Genomic DNA, 19,702 nt, shown 5'->3' on the forward strand with positions numbered 1-19,702 from the left:
CAGTGCGCCTGCCATAAACCACATTCGACATACCGATATCGCGCAACAGAATTTTCGTCGATATCAGAGAACCAATCAACGACTACAATAAATTTCGGATGTAGCCATAACGCGTCTATATGTATGTCGAAGATCGTAGCAATCAGTGGTGTGCCGAATTTTGTAACCTACACACCATCCAAGAGCAAAGTAAAAGATAATTAAGCCGCAATTAAGTGAGCAACCGAGGCGACAAAATCCATTTCAACGTCAATTGTTATTAATCCATTAAAGGTCAACGTTGCGTTAACGCAGCTATTTTTTTTTTTTTTTTAATCAACTTACACTGTCGAGTTCTATTTTCTGAAGATTCGTTTGATACTTCTTTTTGTGGTTATTTCTTCCATGTAGGTTTTACGATTTCATGAAATATAAAGAAACTGATGTGTTTATGGTATTACGATAAAAGGTTGGTGCTCAGGTTGGGCGAGTTAAAAGTGTTCGAAATTAAAGTGATGATTATTTGAATAAAAGAAAGCAGCGAATGATTTTGGAAGGAGTTTGAAAAATAAAATATTAAACATTTAATAATTCTATTGAAGAAGAATGGTGGGAAAAGAACTTCTATCGTTTCTATATTTTAGTAGAGTATTATCACATCATTGTCAAACTATTTAAAACGTTTGATCTCTGCGAAATTTCAATTTAACGAACGCTGAAAACTATCTTGGAAGCTACCTAAAACGATTCATGCCGAAATTCCTGTCACGAAACTTTTTCTAAGTACTTTAAGTACTAGCAAAGATGCTTTAGGATATTCCAAGCTAATTTAAGCGGTTTAAGAGCAGTCGGTTGTTACGTACCAAATAAAACTTTGATTTTCTTTCTTTATTCGACATTAACCGAGATGTAACTCGATAACGTCGAGCATCAAGAAAATGCTTTGCACTGACTTTGCTTTTGAAAAATAGCCACTGAAAAGAATCACAACCACTTTTTTTACACGACGCAAAGAAGACTCAATTGTCACGATCATATGGTTTTCTTCCAAAAGCGATTACACTTAAGCTGACTTACAAAAGTATTCGAATATTTCTAATGGAAAACATTTATCGTAATTATTTTATCTAACAAGCATCGCTCCTTCCAAGTTATGAAACGGTTTAAAGCCAAGTAAAACAACAGATTGATGTTGTTTGTTCACGATTGGATCGCTACTAGTTTGCTTTTATGGCCACAGAGTTACGAGATGCGCTATTGAGTAATCCCTGCTGCAATTTTCTCAGATAAAATTCATTGCCAGTTCTTAGGATACGGACTATGGCACAGCTGAAAGATCGATTCCCTGGACGAAATACGTACGTTTATAGTTCACTATCCAAACTCCAATTCAAAAACCTTATAAACATTTAAAAGTTAGGTCTTTATATTCTTCCAATTGTCCAAAGCTTCTTACTCGTCGTTGCATTCACGAACCCAAAGGTTTTCCATCAAACGAACGATTACTAAGAATTTGGGTAAACACAATATTTGGAGAAATCTGAGTAGATAAAAGGAAAGCATCAGATTGAAACGATCAATAAAATTTAACGTCGTAATAAAACCTTCGAATTCCAGCTCTAACTACATAAAATTGGTAGAATTGGAATATGAAGGATATTTCAGCAACGAGTTGCAAGGTTTGCGGAAACGTAACGTTGCTTTTGTATCGAAATTATAATGGCGAAAGTTCTCAGAATCACATGTATTGCATAATTGTTTCGCAACTAGTCATAGCGTAAAGACATATAAAACTTAATGAATACTTGTTGTATTCGATGCTGAAATTATTTATGTTGCCAAAAAGTTTCTCGATTGTTAACTTTGATCCTGTTTATCCTATATTTATGTGTCATTGAAAACCGCTGTCGAGAATGAACAGAGAGAAATTGCATAAAAAGTTGCGTGCTCTTAACAGTTGAATTTCAATCTTATTTACCAAATAAAACAGTTCTCAATGGATTACTATTAATTACTCGCACAAATGTTTCTTAATTAAGCATGATTTAATTATAATTTTATATGTACATATTTCTTAAAAATGCAGAGAGAAAATTGAATAGAGGAAAATTGCATATAAAGTTGTATCTTCTTAACAGCTTAATTTCATTTATCGAATAAGACAGTACTCGTTGGATTATTATCAATTAACCGTACAATTATTCATGAATTAACCGTGAATCAATTGTGATTTTCAACCTACATTTTCTGAATGCGAACGAAGAAAAATTGCATAAAAGGTTACATCCTCTTAACAGTTAAATTCCATTTATTAAATGAAACAGTTCTCGTTGGATTACTATCAATCGGTCGTATAATTATTTATGGATTTATCGTAATTTAACGGTGATTATAAATGTACACATTTGTTAAAAAAGAAAACGGACAAAGAGAAGTTGCACGAAAATGTTATATCTCCTTAATACCTTGATTCCGTTTATCGAACAAAACAGTTTTCCTTCGATCATTACCAATGTATCGTACAATTAATCGTGTTTATTAATCAGCCGGGTAAACGAAGCAACCTTTTACTAATTATCGATTATTAATCAGATGCAACGAAATAATTCGGATGAGAAGAATTTCACAGCATAATGGGATTGATTGCTGTAGGTTTATTGCAGTTGCGTGTCGGAGACGTTGCAAATATCGGTTCGTTTTGTGACCCGGTCACGTTGACACGAGCCACTCAACAAGTCAGCGACTTGCCGTTGCCAAGTTAAAGCCGCGACTGAACTATATGTACTTTCCCCTAAGGGCCTTTTAAAGGGGATCTTCGCGTCGTGCCACTGAGAAGTTGTTCCGCAGACAGGCTTCTTTGAAGTAGCATGTGCCATGTTTATCGATTATCGACATGGAGTCCTATATTTTGTTGGAACGATCGAGCTCAGATCCAGGGCGAGATAGATCGTATTCGAACAACGAGACACTGGCCACTCCTGTGTCTGTTAAATATAAAAGTTATTTGAGAGAGAAATTGATAAAATGCCAGTAGTAGCTTGTAAGTATGAAACAAAATGAGAACAACGTGTTTGAAACACGTGCTATTCAAAATTTTGCTAATTTGATAAATTATTTGGATTCAGATGCTAAGAACAGAGTTTCAAATGCTCTTTCAACGGGGAATAGTTATTATTATAGCTATTAGGGCTGCTAATTTTCGTATTGTTTATATTTAATTTGTTTCGTATGGATCGATAGTTTAAAATCAAGCTACAATAATAATCAGTTAATATGAGATAATAAAAAAATGTAGTAGAAAAATAGTTGTATATTTAGTTGAAAATTAGAAAAAGTGGAATTTATGTGTACTCAATATTTATTACAATCGATTGCAATCAATAATAAAATTGAAACTTGTAAATTAACAAAGAGAAACTAATTTTCGCTAGCAATTACCTTGTAATTACATTCTGACAAATGAAAAGCAAAATAGTGTCAGGAAATTGGACTGTCACAAAGTCTTATATATAGAACATGATTTGCAGGCGCGCGCAATGTGATGAGTTTACTTATCAATTAATTATAATTAAATGATTATAATTAAACGATTAAATGATTCATAGTTCAGCGATAAATTACAATTCAATGAATAATCATTAGAGCTAACACGGATCATCTATCGCCGGCTTTGATGTTCCTTGCTTACTTTTATGTTTAAATAAAGCGGAACGAATTTCTTATCTTACAACAAGAAGATTTTCGATCATAATAAGAGCTAGAATTGTTTATATAAGTAAAATGTATAAAAGAAGTAATAATAATATATTTATATTGTTATTTCTATATATAATATAATTCGTAGCTTTCAAATATTTTGTTATATTTTACCGATATTGTTTATATTAAGGTTTCTTAACAAATAATTAATTCTGAAATCCAATTATTTATGTAAAATTTGTACTCATTCTCCAAATAATATCTGGTGGCATTTATACTGCGTACAAAGTAATTGGATGTATTGTGCAGGAGTTGCACTTTTTTACCTACGACTAAGTATTTTCCATGAAACCTTCACTTTTTATGCAGATGTAAACACATTTCATTTTCGTTTAACATGCAAATCTTCCATCTGCTCGTTTCGTCTTCCTAGGAACACATTATCATTGCATTGAGCACGATAACGAACTAATATAGAGTATGCAAATTTTTTGAAGTTCTTTAAAATTACAGTACTTTCAAAAATACGAGAACATACGATAATTGCACCCCAGTTCCTTTTGATGACTGTGGTACACGTTACATACACATATTCAGGACCACATGCATATAACATATAACGTCATATGAGAACGTTGCAAATTTAGATATTTATATATATACACACACATTTATGTACACATGTATATAGCCGCAATGCGGTACGAAGTGATACAAATGCAGCAGAAAATTGAAAAGTAGTATTAGCGAAATAATACTGTCCTTGTGATAATAAAACGTGTTATCAAAAAAATATTTGTTGACATTTCACGTGAGTAATATGTACGTATATGTATATACAGCGTGTCCAATTTAAACACGTGCAAGTATTATTTATCTAACTATTGATAATACGGAAAAATATTTTATAAGAACGTTGTTTGATCCCGTGAGGGAAATTTAATGAAATATTTACTGTTTTTTACAATACTTGTTTACAGATATTTTAACATTGACGTACCTTTTTTTAAATCGAACTATACGTTTATGTTATTGCTACTGTACTTCACTTTCCTGGACAAATTCAACAACGTGTATACCGAATATATTTGAACAGTAATTTGTCGGATATTTTTGTAAAAAGAAAGGTTGGGAGGTTGGGAGATGTAAAGTTTGTTTATTGTTTTTTTTTTCTCATAAAGTGGGATAGGAAATAACTGAAATGAATCAGATCGATATGCTCGATGACACATACGTGATACATAGGCGAGTGATCTTTTCCACTCGTGTTCTTCATCTTTGCGCAACACTAGAGTTCCTATAAAGTTCAAAGTTCATATTTCATACGCAAAAATATTATGATTGATATGATTTATGACCTTAAATACATGTATATAAAGATTCTTTTTATTTTAATATCACCTTATGGCTAAACTGTGATATTTTAATATAAAACAGCCACTAAAGAAACACTAATTGAATTGTGAGAGCAAAGAATATTTTAACGTCTTCAATATTTTAATATTATCGCCAACAACATTTTTCAAATCACCAAGAGGATGGAAAATACATGTTTGGCTCAAGAACCAAATAAAAGGACAATTTAACACTAGAATTACCACGCCAGTCAAATTAACAGGTTTTGCAATTTTATTTTAAAATTCCTACTTATAAAATTCCTACTATAAAGTGAGTTTTATTTTGTTTTTTATGTATTCAAACTGAAAATAATTTTGTACCAAGGCTACTTACACCAATACCAGTCAAAATGACTGGTACTTGTCAAAGTGTAAAAGGGTGCTGCAATCTGTTTATCGAACCCAATTAGCCAGTTTCAGTATATCAGTTATATATCAGTTATCAAGAAAATTCCGGATCGATCGCTAGATCGCTAGATCGCTAGATCGCTAGATCGCTAGATCGCCAGATCGCCAGATCGCCAGATCGCCAGATCGCCAGATCGCCAGATCGCCAGATCGCCAGATCGCCAGATCGCCAGATCGCCAGATCGCCAGATCGCCAGATCGCCAGATCGCCAGATCGCCAGATCGCCAGATCGCCAGATCGCCAGATCGCCAGATCGCCAGATCGCCAGATCGCCAGATCGCCAGATCGCCAGATCGCCAGATCGCCAGATCGCCAGATCGCCAGATCGCCAGATCGCCAGATCGCCAGATCGCCAGATCGCTAGATCGCTAGATCGCTAGATCGCTAGATCGCTAGATCGCTAGATCGCTAGATCGCTAGATCGCTAGATGCTAACACTAGTAATTCCACAGCAGTCAAAATGACTGGTTCTGCAATTTTGTAAATGTGTCAATCCTCGTTTAGGAATCCCAGATGAATTAATAATACCAAAAATCTACTACATAACATGGAATAAATTCTGTAAGAAAGTAATAAATCAATAAATATAAAAATATTCTATTATTACGTATTTTTTAAAGACCAGTCATCTTGGCTGGTTTTGGTAGGAATAGCTTCGTGTTAACTATCGATAGTTCTAGTGTTAATATAATGGTAATGCAAGATCATTAATTGATTATGTACCAAATTTGTGAAAATGGAAAATATTCTATCACGTTCTTCCCCTTTTATTTTCACATATAAAATATTAGAAAAGAAAAGCTGTACATATAGGTAACATAATTACATGTGATATGTATATAACTCGTACATAAATTAAATAGAGCACATAAGATAAACGTAAACGATTTTGTTTCGCTTGAGCTCGAAGAAAATTTATTCCTCACTAATGAAATCGATTTCGTATTGATTACGTTGTTATCACCGATACTCGTCAAATGTTCATTAATGTCAAAACGTAACAATAGCTATTGAAACTCTGCTCCATCAGCTTCTGAACATTTACTCGCTCTGACTTCAATAGACTGTAACTGTAACACCGAAGTAAACATCCGTACGCAGATTACATCAGAGATATTGACTTCGGTTTAACAATCTATTGAAGCGATGATTCGTGAATACTTGGAACTTGACAGGGGAATTTTGAGAAACAGCTTATGATAAGATCGTTCTATACCTTTTCACATGTTCTACACGAGTGCTGTTCACGAGCCAAACTTTTAATGTGATTTATTCCCCCTTCATGTCTTGTCACCATAAGGAAAGGAGTTCGGAATAAGATTAATAAATTTAATATAACTTTCCTCTATTTTAAACTCAATCTCGAACGGATGATAGACAGGAGCGTAAGAGACCAGTTTCACTTGCGAGTAAAACTCGAGACTGTCTTGCACGACGTTGGAATACAAGATGTCGTAAAATAAGAAATGATGTTACATTAAAAAGAAAAGAAGAAAAATGGAAGGATTCGAAATTTACTTGGTCTGAAAATATTTCATATACCATGAAACACGAAGCATAGAAACGTTTCAGCAATTTTTTCAATATTTCGTCCTGTTTAAGAAATGTTCCTTTGCAGCGATTCACACAAATGAAGTACAAATTCAACGTTATTACATTGCAAATAGTTGCTTACGTAAATATTACAATTATAAAACGTATGTGTGTGTCTGCGTGTGAAAACTCTTAATCGCAGTCGTTCACGTAATTCTTCAAATAACGATAGTCTCTGAAGCGCGTGACAAAATTTGGAAATATTATTTAAAATTGCAGCTTTTCTCATGACATACGCCTCTTTACGAGAATATTAAATCTTAAATATAAATATCTAACGAAATATAATTCCAATGCTAATTATAATTTATTTCTCAAATCAAATGCACATAGGAAATTTAAACTAACAATTAACATTAATCGTATTCACACATTAGCAACATTCCACCTACGGTATCTATATTCATTTGTCATAGAAAAATTTGTCACTGGTATGAAATATAGTTATGGTACTTGATGGTTAACTTTGAAAATGTAGTATTGTATCAAGTTTTTTTTTTTTATTTAGTTGTGTACATTCACAATTTGTCCGATTTGGACATTTGGTAGAATTTTTTGGCTGTTTGATTATCATGTGGGTGGCTACCCCCAGCGGGGTACCATCTTCGTGTTTGTTAAGTTATATTCTTTATGAGATCTGTTGGGTGTATTGTATCAAGTGATTCAAAAATATAAAAATATATTTACATGTATACCCTGTACCATTTGTTAGCTCCAAACGTGAGCTTAGAGCTTACTTTAGATAAAATATTTAAATTCGATTTATTTTGTCACAATAAAAAATTAATTTTACGACTTTTCTTTATATTGAGGTGGTAGGATGTGTAGGGTGGGAAAGAAATATTCCACGGATTGATTTAACAATTTATTGATTTATTAATGTTTATTAGTTTCTTAATGATACGAGAAACACCTGACTGTCTTACTAGCGCGTGTTACCTGTTACCGTGTGCTCGTACTGTTCTTACGTTCACCATCGACTCGACTTTACTGATCACTCGTAACTCTCTGTCTCGTGTGTCTCGAGTTTTCCTCGAGTTTTCTCGTTTCCCTTTATATAGGGTGTCGAAAAGAAAGTTTTCTTCCGGGGTAGGGAAATAGTTTTTTCTTGTCGAAGGCCTTTGCGGTTTTCTGTAAGTCCCATTCTTTTACGACGTCCTGGCCAGGGTTTTTTCTTTTACGACGTCCTGGTCTCGGCAGGTCATGTGGCCAACACATGCATATAAACTCTGGAACTTTCTTTATGGCCATGGGTAGCTACAATATTATTTAAACGGGTTGATAAACCAAGTCGATATATCAAATATATCAAACACTGTTTAAGAAAGTGGAAAACCTTGTACTATTATGGAAGTTATTTCAATGCTTACATCGTATGAAATTTATAGCATTTATAAAATTATAATTCTCCTTTAGATCGTCTGTATTCATCAATTTTTTTTAACGTAGGTTAATATGATTCGATAAATTAAAATAAATAATTGTATATTTTAGTATCTCAATCTAATGATTCGTAATTAAAACTATATTATCATTGTGATATATAAAATATACCAAGAAACGAACGATATACAATATGCTACGAAATAGATAATTTCATAAAATTTTCTCCTAACATATCTTTATCCTTAATTATAAAGCAAACAAAAATAAATACACAATATTATCTAATTACAATGAATATTAATTATATTATATTTAATTAACATACGAGAGCGTTGAATTGATTAACGTGCAAATTCGTATCTTTTATCAACAAAATTATTTAATACCAACCTGTTCATATTTGACGTTACGTATACAAAACATTATAAGCACTTGCATAAATTATTAATTAATTAGACAGTAAATATAGATAGATTTTTTAAAACTTGTACTGAAATTTAGTATATTTTGTATTCTTTAGCAAATCATCCGAGAAAATATGATTTTATTATTAATAATTAATAAAAAGAACAATCCTTCTCGGATGAAAAAGTATTCTGCCTTGAAAAGGTTAAAAGCAATTTTTGAATCAATAGCGGAATAATTCATGTAAGAAATTATTTATTAGTCGAACAAAAGAATTGTAAAAAAATGCATCAATTAAATAATTGGACTCTCGCAGCCGCGAACGTTTTGCTTCGCCAGAGAATTGCGATTTGCTACGCTTCTTCTTCGCGGTATAATAAACAACATAGATACATCGTCAATGCAAAACATTCTCGATGTTATATCGGGTGTTACGAAGAAATAAATAATTCCTGCATTCATATAAATATAAAATAGTTCAAAAAATGTTCTAATCGCGGTTACCTCGTGTATAGAATTAATTATACGCAATATCGACATTTTAGAGATTTTGAAACATTTTGCGATATCTTTTCAGAATTTTAAGAGGATTTTCTAAAGCTATCGGCTAGAAAAGCGAAAATTAATTATATTATACAAAAGTTTGAATTTGCGATATCGAAAACTTCACGAGAGTTTAAATTCCTGTTAGGATACGTTTTCAACTTTAGTTCACAAAGGTTTGAGTTTATGCAAACACGAATTTTACTCCCTTCCACGCAGATCACGAAGAAAATACATAAACCAGTACTATCTTTTTCAGATAAATATAAAGTACCTTGAATGTGAATGAAAATGTGTTACATTAAAGTTAAGTAGGCAAGAATTGTGCGAATCTCTGTTTAAATGTTCTCTTTGCCACTGTATTTTAATTTATGGTATGTTTTTAAAAAATAATATAAATTTATGCAGCTATGTTTCATTCCTGTCATGTACAAACTACGAAGGTCGGCTGAAGTTATTTATGAAATGTTGTTATATATTATTATGAAAATGACGAAATTACAACTTTTTTACTTACACAAAATTTCAAGAAAGAGATTAGAAATATAAGAATGTTTACTAAAATGCTCATAAAAGGATTGAGGATAATTATGGAATATTTTGGTGAACATAACTAAAGAAATAAATGTTTAACAAGAATTTACTTAATCTATCAAAAATATCCTAGAAAGAATTTTACGTTTTATATGGATTTTGTATACTCTTAATGTCGTTATACTGAATTTATGTGGGAAAACTCATGTTTTCAAAATAATAAATTACAAATATTTTCTTTTTAATATTAACTATAGAGATATTTAACATTTAGTATTGGCGACTGGCATACGAAGATTAATATTACAAACAATTTGCGAATCAATACTAAAACAGTTCGCATAATACATATCTACTTTGCAAAAACAATTTAGAAATTCTAATTATAATTAGTATACACATGTTTAAAAATGAATAATTTCGAATGATATATTACGTGTTTCATATATAAATATTTTCCAATTTATTATGTCAAATCGAAGTCCTGTTACGTTTTTATTCGAACAATTTATAAAACGAAAATTTCATATTATTAGAAATTTCTGTAAACCGTAAAATAATTAGAAAACACTTATTTCGAGTAATGGGACATAATCAGAGTTCTCTAGAGAGGCGGGTACACCTGTACACCATAAAATCGAAAAGTGCATAGGAGTGGAAATAATCCACGTAGAAATAGTACCAATAAAACGATTTATAGTTCGATGACAGATACAGCAGCCAAGTTTTGCTATATTCGTTGAATAGAGCCATTTATGTCTCAAAATGTCACAAATATTAGTTCTAACATACGTCGACTGGAACATTTTTATTTATTTTGGTTTCCACAGCCTGTTATTCTTTGGTTTGACACTTTGTATAGAGACAAGCCAAAGAGGATTTTTTATAATTATATTTGACAAAATTCCTTTCTTTCGTATACATATATTACACATACCTATACACGATATATTATGTAACTAACTGATTTTCCATAAGATTATTTAAAATTTCATTTTCTATTTACATTTGATCCTGTAATTTTGATTTTATCTTTCCCTCTTTAATATAGCAATTTTTTGAATAATGTTGCATTCTTCGAATCATTTTCCATCGAATCGCATTTTTCTATCGTTAAAAAGCTTTTTAAATTTGACGAAAATATAAAAGATTCTTATCGATATGCGTAATTTCTCGTCTCGATATTATACCAAAATTTTGTTCGAAACATTACAAATCTTTATGTCTGTTGGAGCAAGAGCCGGATTGAAACAAGAAAATTCAACAACTGGTTAACTGCTGGAAAAGAAGGAATCAGAAAAGCCGAGATCTATATACTTGTATATCTATTAATTGAAATATTGTTTTTGAAAATGTCTGTATGAATGTTATGTTACAAAAGCAGTACTGCAGACTGTAGTTTGGTCTCCGATGACAACTTTGTCATTCTACTTTTACTATTAGAAGAATAATACCTTGATTTTCTATAGAAACCTTAATTTGCAGGACATTCCTTTTGCTTTGATAACGAAGTTTATTGAAAAAAATGTTCTCTTTCATACTCTTCCCTTTTAACGCTATTGTTAATTATTTTAAGATAAGAAAGGAGCAAAATAAAATACATCTCGTGAGAGCATTTTATCTGAGAATATTTTAAGTCGTTCGAACTTTCACCTTCAAATTTCCTCGTAAATCTATGAAATTATATCTCACGAATATTCCTCAAAGGATAATGAAACACGTAATACGTATCTTTGAGCACAAAGCAAAGCTCTTGATCGCATTTAATCTTTAAGATGGATTTATCATTTCGAGGGCAGACTCAAAGCGTAAATAACATTATCGCTGACATAACTCTTGGTTTATCGAGACACAGATCCATTCACTTGCGTGACACTTGCACGTGAGTGAAGCTACACATATCGATGTTTATATTATCCACCATATATGTTTCAAGCTATTTCGAATCGACGAGATCGTTATTTTGCAATTCTACGACACTTTATCGGCCTACGAGGCAATATACCCTGGCAGACGATTCATCGTATAGTACGATGCGAAAAAACAACCCCACGACTAGCCATCGAGAAATATAACATAACAGGTTGCTGTCGCGCGATAAACTACCACCTTGGCATTTTAATACGTTTGGACATCTTGCATTTCAAATATATCAGCTTAACCTTTTTTTATTATGATAAATTTACAATTTCTTTTGAAACATCATTCGGAAAAAGCGACATATTCCTAAGCTCGTCTCAAAGCCTTGCGTTAAATAGAATTCCCCAAAGTTTGTCCATTCATGAATTATTAATTCATTAATTACTTCATTCATTAAATTATTAATTGATAAATTACATGATGCGATAGAAGATATTGGTGCAAAAATAGGACAAATCTATCACTAAAAGACTTGTACTTTTATTGAAGTTTTATATATTTATAGGCATTTTTCTCTTAAAAGAGTCAGACTGATAGCAATTTTTGAACTTATCCAATGTAATCTTTGGAAGGAAAAATTGGCTGTGTCCAGGACTTGCCCAGCTTTTGTTCTAAAATACAGCGTTAACGGTGATGTTAACGTAGCGTTAGTCTGTCAGCCAACGAGATTCCAATGTTTAGTAAACCTGTTTTCTTAATCGCGTGTCTTTTCTCTTGTCGATTGGAAATTTCTTCGGACGAAGAAGAATCTTATCGGTCATCGAGAAGTAAATATGTGCCGACAAGAAATGGCCAAGCAAATGTCAGTGGTTTATATAGGAAACTATTTGTGGAGCGCCAAAGAAAGTGAAGCAAAGATAAAGATGTAAAAAGCTACAATATTCCATTTGAAATTGCCAGCATCTTCGTGCAGGCAAGTGGAAATATTTAAAAAGATTTCCTAGGTACATTTTTCAAAAACGTAACAAGTATCCTTCGTCGCATCATGCGTCACGTCAATGCCTTTCTACATCCAAAATATCAGTGGCATCGTTTAAACAAGTCGTATTTAATTCACTTTTATTCAATTTCTCACAACTTAAAAAATCTACGCTTGCTCGATCTTTGCACCGAGATCTTCGATTTCTACTCGTCAAACATCAGAGATAGCATAAATTGTATATGGTCTGTCGAGTATCGAGTTCGTTGAAAATGTACATCCGAAAACCCAAGTTCTCAACCTCTGTCTCCGTTACCCTGAACCGCTGTATCCGGATGCCGAATCACTTTCCTACGAAATATCGTCGATTCCTTGCGAGAAATCTTCGCATCTTCCTAACTGTGGTGGGAAGCTGCGACACGACAGTTCCAACGTTCGACAAATTTCGCATTGCAAACTCTCACGACTGCTGAGACGCCGCGATATTGATTTTTCCCCAGCAATCGTATTTGCACTTCGCACGTGCAATTTGCACTTGCACTTTGCGCCAACGTTCCGTAGACATTACAGTCTACTTGTTCAGGGCAGACCTGAAACTGAGGATTTCAGTCCAACTGTCTCCATTTATACCGCGCGATGCCTTGGTTAGCTGATCAAACTGGTGGCTCAACTCGCAAGTTCTAACCGGATGTTCAACTCGGAAGGTCCAACTGGGAATCGTTTAATTCGATTGGCCAATCGAATTAAAAAATCGGGACGATGGTTCTCAGTATAAGCATGATATAAGTAGATATGAACGGAGCTCAGATAGGCTCAGTATAAACGGGGACAGTGAGAAGCTTGGCGAAGCCTTCAGTCTCGCGTCTGCCCTGAAGAACTCAAGAAGTAGACCACAATGTCTACGAAACTTTGACGCAGAGTACAAGCGCAAAGTGCAAACACGATTGCTCCCGAGAAACCAATCTCGTGGCATTCGATAAACTGTCGTATCGTTTTGATTGATTAGCACGTGGATACTGTCCCATTAAACAGTGTCCAGATTTGGGTCTGTTGCCGGCAATATTGAATTATCGTATAATGGTCGGGTCATCCGGATGTGCTTTCCGCAATCTTCGAGGTAAATTTAATGCACACAGGTTGCTAGCTGAGCTATTTGGACGACTCTCTAGTCGAGCTTTATATTTATTTGCAAAGCGTTCTGTCACTGTTTTCAGTCGTCTTTTACTGTTTTAATACCTAGCCTGAATTGTACGAAGTGTTATCGACTGCATTGGTTCTATTTTTTTAATGTGGCTATCAGCTGTTGTTCAGTATAGCTCGATGACGTATGTTTGGATGGTTTCACGACAACTTTGTATATTAATAGTCTTTTTCAGGATTTAACTGCGAGTCAGCAGTCAAGTGGCTTCCTATAAACCAATATATGTGTGTCCTCTTGCTGTTTTTATTTGCTTTACGTTTCTTTGTATGTGTCTTGTCTGGCTACGTTCCGAGATATGTTTAAAATGTAATACTTGTATTTTCTGGCGATATTGTTGATATTGATGATTTAAAAACTATTTACATTTTAATAATAGTGACAAGATTTATAATAATATATGCTAAAGATGAATGACATCTTTGTACAAGTTTCATCGCTAAAATATTATGCCATTCAGATGTGAATGGTGAATTGTCCGCTTAATATGTACGTAACTACTCAACAATAATTCATGTAGAAGGTCGAGAGGAAGAAACATAATACGAGCTGGAAATGTACAAAGTTAATCCGGTCTGAAGCAAGTTACAAGAAAGCAATTTCATGAAAAATGAACTTAGCAGTACTTCCCTTCAGAGTAAAATAGATAGTTGAATTTAGCTACGAAGATAATATTACGAGAAAATCTATGAGACTGTAGAATGGAACCAAGAGATAAGGAACATGAATTATTCAATTAGTAAATTAACAATATGTTCCAAATAAGTCTTTTGGTTATTATCACAGTTATTAAATTAATAATACTAATTACTATTAAAATGCAAATAGTTTCTAAAACTATTAATGTTAACGATATTAACGATATTAATAAAAGATAGCCACTAAATTTTAACGTACTGTGATTTAAAATAATTAAACAAATTACAAATTAAATATATTAAATATAAAATGCCAAGTTTCACATTATAGTGGTAATTTATGTTGCAAATGACTTTTGAATGTAATAAGATTTTTGAGTGGTCAGTTTGAGAAACCAGTTAAAAAATTTCGACGTTTTATGTCAAATGAATTTCAGGAAGAAACTAGAGCTATTGTTCATGTAGACTGTTTGTTGTAGTTAAAGAGAATGACGTGTTATCTAATACATATATAGCAAATAGTTTGGTCGTTCCTGAGAAGAAAGCTTTGATTTGAAGAATAAAGAAGATTGTAGACGTTTTCTCTGGAATAAAGAAAGAATTCGTGCTTGTTAGTCGAGGAAAATCTTCAATTTACTGTTTCTAGAAATGTTCAAAAAGTCAAACGTTGCACTTTCAAAAAAAGAAGGCGTGCTATAAAGGAAAAGAAATTTTATTTGTGCAGTTCTTTTGCCTTTCACCGTTCATCGTTACTTTCTGTTTATTAATTATCCTTCCCGAATATCTCAACATTAGTTAACAAATAAAATATTCGGTGTCATTAACATCCTGCGTCTTATTTACATAACATCATGTTTTTATCAACAGAAAAATGAGAAGAAATATTCTTTGGTAGTGTTGCAATACTGAACTTGATATAAAATTGGAAACTATACTCACTTTTGCTATTCCTCTCACCAAACAACTATTCAAATCCAGTGTTATACATGTAAAAAGTAACTATGGCTATTGTATCATCTAGCAACAATAGTATACTAATACAGTAGTAAAGTTTATCATTAAAGAAACATTTTTGGAATTACTATTAAAAGAAACTAATTCTTCGCACAACAATTAATGTACTAGATTACTGTATATCATAATATCCTATTTATAATTAATTATTATTTATAATTATTAATATATTGCATCATCTAGAAACAATAGTATACTAATTCAGTAGCAAAGTTTATTATTGAAGAAACACTTATGGAATTAGTATTAAAAGAAATTTTTTCTTTGTACGACAATTTATGTAATAGACTATTACATAATATAGTAGAACATAAAATATAATAATATATATTATTATTTATAATCATTAATATATTGTATCATCTAGGGACAATAGTATACTAATACAGTAGTAAAGTTTATTGTTAAACAAACATTTTTGAAATTACTATTAAAGAAACTAATTCTTCGTACGATAATTTATGCAATATATTATTATATATTATAATATTATATTTATAATTATTAATATATTGCATCATCTAACAACAACAGTACAGTAATACAACAGTAAAGTTTATTATTAAAGAAATATTTTTGGAATTACTATTGAAGGAACTAATTCTTCGTACGACAATTAATGTAATAGACTATTACATAATATAATAGAACATAAAACATAATAATATATATTATTATTTATAATCATTGTATCATCTAGCAACAATAGTATACTAATTCAGTAGGAAAGTTTGTTATTAAAGAAACACTTATGGAATTAGTATTAAAAGAAACTATTTCTTCGTACGACAATTTATGTAATAGACTATTACATAATATAATAAAACATATAATATATAACAATATAATATGATAATATAATAATATAGTATGCTAAGAAATATTTGCTTTCTGCAATCCATTTACTTTTCCTTTAAAATTGAATAACTTTCTTACCAAAGCCACAATAAAGTTTAACAAATTATGTATATAATATATAACTAACATTATATATTGAAAGAATTTCCCCAGAAAAATACAAACAAAGTTTCGAAGAAGCAATTTATCAAACACGTAAAGAGTATATTTGCGTGCCTAATTCCTGATGGCATAAATTTTACTTATTTCCTGCGTTGAAAACTTGGCACAAGCGTTGCCAAGTTTAAAACGATAAGAAGTAGACGAAAATCACTCGACCTTTTTTAAGAGAAGTCGTATTTTACCTTAGTTTTCCGGTTTCATGGGAATTCCTTTTAAATCAGTCTCATGATGTTTCCTCATCCTTTAAACCGGATCTTCGCTCAGTTTGGCTTGAAACTTAGTTAAGTGGACACGGTGTCAAGCTTTTGTTATTCTTCCATTACGATTCCTTTTTGTAGCTTTTTACGCTGCTGCGAGCTTCCTTTTGTAAACAATTTGGATGCTCTGTGTGTATAATTTCGTGAGAACTTTTAATTTCTTCTTAATCTACTGCAACTTCATTTCAGGGAAGAAACTTTTACCATGGTGATCTTCCCAATTCAGAATGCACAGAAATCCATAAAATTGTGCGAGCTTCAGGTATATCGTTGTCTTATTTACAATTGCGCAATGTAAATTTTGTTTACGTTTTGTCTGTAAATAATTATTCAACAATTAATTAAATGACTGTTTGTTAAATTCCCACACTGATAATTTTAATCTTCTCATTAATATTAATTTACCAATTAATAGGATTCACTGTTTGCCACATTTATTTCATATTAATTTTCTCATACCGTGTAATTATTAACGAATTTGATATGCTTCTATTCCCCATTTTTAAGTAACTTGCAGGACATAATTTTATTCTCTGAATAATCGTTAATATTATTATATTCTTCTGTTAATATTGCAAAATATCTTATACACGAACCTTGCAAACATAATTCAAACTTTCTTCCTGTAAAGAAATCTTCAAGTAAAACCTTGGTTCTGTACTCTTATTTAATATAACTTTCTTCTGCGACAACAATCGCTCGATACTTGATTATATTATTGAGGAAACACCCAGTATATAAAAAATATCAGAATTATATTTCCCTGGTGATGCCGAGAGAATACTACGATACATAAAAAAGTTTGTTCAAGGTCGATAAATAGCAACGAACAGGAAGAAAGGTTCGTAAGCCAAACGGTTTGGAAACTGGATATCCCAAATTTCGTGGTCCTTCCCCTTGAAGTTTCCGTATTTTCCTTTCTTCCCTCTTTATTTCGTGCGTTACGCATCGGTGAACCTTCTTCCAGATCTCATTTCGACTTCTGTGTTCCATCGTAAGACGGGACTATTTGTTGACTGCTTAATATCGGTTTAGCTAAGCGACTGCTGAGTCTTAACGTTGAAAATGCCGGAAAAGGAGACGTGTATTTTGTAAGTTGGTAGAGATTATTGCTGAAACAAGGGAAACACTTTAGCTCGTGAAGGTGATCGAGGCAGGCAAAACTCGAGTAACTTTACGTGAACTCGTTTCCAACCCTCTCGCTACGTTTAGGGTTAAGATATTACCAAGTTATTGGCGGAGATCAATTTATATTATTCGCCATGTATATTCTGAAATTGCTGGTTTTTATGAGCGCAAAGGTTCTCATTATCAATTTGAAGATAAGAGACGACGTCGTTTTTGGAAGGATTTAACTCTTTCTCTGACAGAGAAAAATTAGAAGAGAAAAATGAAATTTTACTTTAAATAATTCTTCTATCCTTTTTAATTTATTGGTAATTAAATATAGGTTTTATTAATGAAAGCAGAAGTATTCCAAATTGGATCTTATTTGTTTAGATCTTTAGGAAGGTAGTCGTATGTAACAATGAAATAATTAAAAAATTGGACTCTTTACATTGGAAGAAACAAATAACAACATTTTCCAATGCATTCACTGCATGCCACCTTTAAGTCTTCGTTATTTTTATAGAATTTGAAAATGGATTGATGTTCAGTGGATCAATGGATCCATCGATTGCAATTATTTGAATAACTGCAAACACTATCCTGGGGACTAGTGGAATTTACATAGAGACAATGTTTTTAATCATTTTTGTCTTTGATACTTATTTTCATCCAGAAAATCTCCAGAAGAAAGCTAATTTCCTTGTAGAAAAAGTAACTTATCAGAGTGGAAATACGGACTAGTAAACGTTAGGTATTCGATAAAAGACACGGAAATTGCAAAGAAATTGGTGCTATCGTTTACGGGCAAAATCGTCCAATTACGTTAAATAATTTCCGTAATTTATGTTAAATAATTCGTAAGTTATACATTAAGTCGAGAGACTCGTGGAATTTATACAGAAACGGCTGTTTTTATCATTCCCGTCTTCGATACTTATTTTTCTACAGGACATCAGAAAACAGCCAATTTTCTTTTCCACCTAGAAGACTGCACAGAATGCATTCTAATGACTTCCGGCCGCAATAACGAAGCAACACTTTTGCTACGCTAATTCTAAATTTACCACGCTAATAACAAAGCGTCTAAAATGTTCTATTTACAATTATCCGCTAAGAGGATTTGTCAAACGTACTCGTACGACAAATCGTAAAGTTCGAATCGCAGTCAAAAGAGAAACAAAATTTTCTTCGAAGAAGCTAACTTACGAAAATAGTAATACAGTCAAGTCGAGAATCCTCGAAGGACACGCGAATCGCAAAGAAGTGAGTCCAACGAGACGATGGTCCAACGTTCTGGGAATCACGCTGAATGGAAGCAGAAGGCAGTGACATCGGCTCGAAAGAGGCAGTGAAGACTATCAATCCAAATCAAACGAAAACCACTTGTCTTCCCTCAAAGGTAGCCTTCTCGAGGTCCGATTATGTATACAACGGTGAATGGCAGCGTTCAGAGAGAATAATGCGAGTTTATTCATTCAGTGGAAAGAAAAATGGTGAATATCGACCGGCAGGATTACCAAGGCAAATAGCGTAACACGGATTATACATACATACATAACGAGACTAAGGCTGCGAAGCTCACGGTCTGCGAGTTCGCTCGCCTTGCCCGCCTTTCCTACCTGAATTCCCTACAATCTCAGCCCACAGCACCATCCCGCCAGGTGCTTACGATCTAATCTGA

General features: G+C 32.6%; 1 protein-coding gene across 2 annotated transcripts in view; it reads left to right on the forward strand.

Annotated features, from left to right (window-relative positions):
- nAChRalpha4 (nicotinic acetylcholine receptor alpha4) overlaps window positions 1-19,702 on the forward strand; it is a 384,984-nt gene that overhangs the window by 224,352 nt on the left and 140,930 nt on the right. The window lies entirely within an intron of this gene.

This window comes from Bombus vancouverensis, chromosome 5 (genome assembly GCF_051014615.1).
Source record: "Bombus vancouverensis nearcticus chromosome 5, iyBomVanc1_principal, whole genome shotgun sequence".
Lineage (NCBI taxonomy): Eukaryota > Metazoa > Arthropoda > Insecta > Hymenoptera > Apidae > Bombus > Bombus vancouverensis.